This window comes from Myotis lucifugus, unplaced genomic scaffold (genome assembly GCF_000147115.1).
Source record: "Myotis lucifugus unplaced genomic scaffold, Myoluc2.0 scaffold_918, whole genome shotgun sequence".
Lineage (NCBI taxonomy): Eukaryota > Metazoa > Chordata > Mammalia > Chiroptera > Vespertilionidae > Myotis > Myotis lucifugus.
This window is the reverse complement of record NW_005871966.1, coordinates 115,983-118,896: the sequence shown is the minus strand read 5'-3', so window position 1 is coordinate 118,896 and position 2,914 is coordinate 115,983.

Here is a 2,914-nt window from a genome sequence, read left to right as displayed (position 1 = left end):
AACGTATGCCGCCCCTGGTGCATCATGAGTGGTCAAAATCTAAATTGTCTGAAAAGTGGCGCCTTCTTCCGCTGGCCGGGGGCAGCACCTTCCCTTCAACGAACTTGTGGAGAAGCAAACTCACCAGGGAAATAACCCCGGTGGCTACTGCCGGGGTTTCTTCGTAAGGGGGGGAGAGTCCTGCGTCGTCAGCACGCGAGGGGGAGGGTCACGAGTGGACAGCAGCCGGAGGGGGAGGGTCCTGAGTGGACAGCAGCTGGAGGGGGAGGGGGTCCTGAGTGGACAAATTGCAGGTTTAAAGTCTCAAGATGATTCAAGTTCCAAGGCGTGCCCCTCGCACGTGTTCACTTCTCATCTGTGCAGCGAGCAGCTCAGCCCCTGCCTGGCGTCCCTCTCAAGGTGTGAGCGTAACTATAACCATCTGTCCCCGCGCTGCCCAGGGCCTGGCACGCCGGGTGCTCAGGGGGTGTCATGAGCCTGAGCTGAGCATCTTTAATAGGGAATTAAAACAGTAACAGCGGCGGTACATCGTGACACACGGAGTTGATATTTTTGATCTTTCCAATTCGTGTTTGCGGGGCAGTCACTGCGCAGGTATTTCTCATTCGCCGTCCATGTGCCGGGAAGAAAGGGGTGAACATGAAGGGCCCCAATTTTGTGGGGCTTACCCACAAAGACATTGCCAGCAACCCCAGCGCTGACGGGGGAGCAGCCGGCTCAGCTGCCCGTGCAGGGACTGGACGGGGCTGTGGTCGCAGGTGGAAGTGTTGCAATGCACAGAGCACCATGGGAGCTCTTGGGTCACGTGGACCCGTCACTCACATGTAGACACAGCCTGACTTCTCCGTCCCCATGTTCACACAGCCTGCTAGAGGTTCTCAACCTGTGGGTCTCGACCCCTTGGGCGGTCGAACGACCCTTTCACAGGGGTCGCCTAAGACCATCCTGCATATCAGATATTTACATGACGATTCATAACAGTAGCAACATTACAGTTATGAAGTAGCAACGAAAATAATTTTATGGTTGGGTCACCACATGAGGAACTGTATTTAAAGGGCCAGAAGGTTGAGAACCACTGTGCTAGACCCTTCTGGGGAGCCTGCTGCATCTTCAGCGGCCACCGTGGGTGGGGAAGGCAACGTTGATGACGTTTTGGACCAACCATTCTCCTGAGGCAGACCTGCACTCCCAGGCCAGTTCCACCAGCTCAGCGCTGGCTTGTTGGGGTGACAGGGCAAGGTATCGGGGCCCCCCGGTCTCAGGATCCGTCCGTGTCAGGTTGCGCGTTGGGACTGCTGTCCACGGGTCATTGCAAGAACCCAGCACACAGAAGGGATCCAGCCAATGGCAGCGTGTTGGGCGGCAAGACACCTGCACACACACCCCCACCCCCTCAGGCTGGCACTGGCCGCGGCCGCGGAGGCACCCTGGGGCTTCAGACTTAGCCTGTTCCAGGGCAGAATCTGTCCTAAGTCTCAAGTCATTGTGTGGCTACTCCAGTTGACACAGAAAACGAGCCACGGTCCTCTTCAAGGAGAGAGAGAGAGAGAGAGAGAGAGGTCCTGACAGGGTCGCCTTATCTGGGATAGATTTGAAAGCCCCTTTAATTTGCGTTGTCACCCCCGTTTGCACAGGAGGAAGTGAGACCCTGGGAGATGAAGCAACACACAGGGTGTGAGAAGGTAGCAGAAATATGAACACACCCCACTCGGCCCACAGCCTCGTAGACCAGGAGGGAACGCGGGAGAACGAGGGTCCCAGCAGCGGCTTTGGACCCGCACGTCTCTCCTCTGCATGAGCCTGGGCAAGTTTTTTAACCTCTCTGGCCCTCAGTTTTTGCATCTGTAAATTGGGGTTGATTGTAGTCTGGTCCATATAAGTTGCAGTGAGGACTAAAGGAGTTCATTTTGTGGCTAGAGCATCAGCCTGCGGACTGAAGGGTCCTGGGTTTGATTCTGTTCAAGGGCACATGCCTGGGTTGTGGGCTCATTCCCCAGTAGTGGGTGTGCAGGAGGCAGCCGATCCATGATTCTCTCTCATCATTGATGTTTCTCTCTCTCTTTCCCTCTCCCTCCCTCTCTGAAATCAATAAAAATATATTTTTTTTAAAAAAAGGAGTTCATTTTGAATGGCATTAGCAGGCATGGTGGCCCAGAAATTGAGGCTGTGTGGAAACACGTGGGCCCGATTCATAGGCGTCGGGCTCTGACATCGGAGGAAAACAATTTACGTTGCTTGTATTTTTTTATAACAGCACAAGGGAGTGACATAGGGTGGGGCAAAAGTAGGTTTACAGTTGTGAGTGCAAGAAACAGTTTATCGTTGTATTATTACTTATTAATTATTGTATTATTTCCCATCCGAACAACTGTAAGCCTGCCCCGTATAACAAAACATCACTCTGGCTACATAGGCCTAACGATCTCGTCACGTACGAATGGAGGGGTAAGTGGCGTGTGCAGGCACAGACCCACGTGAGAGCGTGTGGTGCTCAGCAGGTGCCAGGGTGGAGGCAATTAAGAGAGATGGTGGCCCGGCCGGCGTGGCTCATGGTTGAGCGTCGACCTATGAACCAGCCCGGGTTGTGGGCTCGATCCCCGGTGTGGGGCGTGCAGGAGGCAGCTGGTCAATGATTCTCATCATTGATGTTTCTATCTTTCTCTCCCTCTCTGAAATCAATAATTTATATATATATATATATATATATATATATATATATATATATATATAGAGAGAGAGAGAGAGAGAGAGAGAGAGAGAGAGAGAGTCTCATTGAAAAGCCCCCGCCCTTGCTCCTCCATGGGCCAAATAGAAACGCATATCTTTGCTTATTGTTAAAATTCTTTTCTGTGAGGAATTAAATTTCAAAAAAGTCTCTTAGTAGTGAATGTTCTACGCTTTGTACATCTGC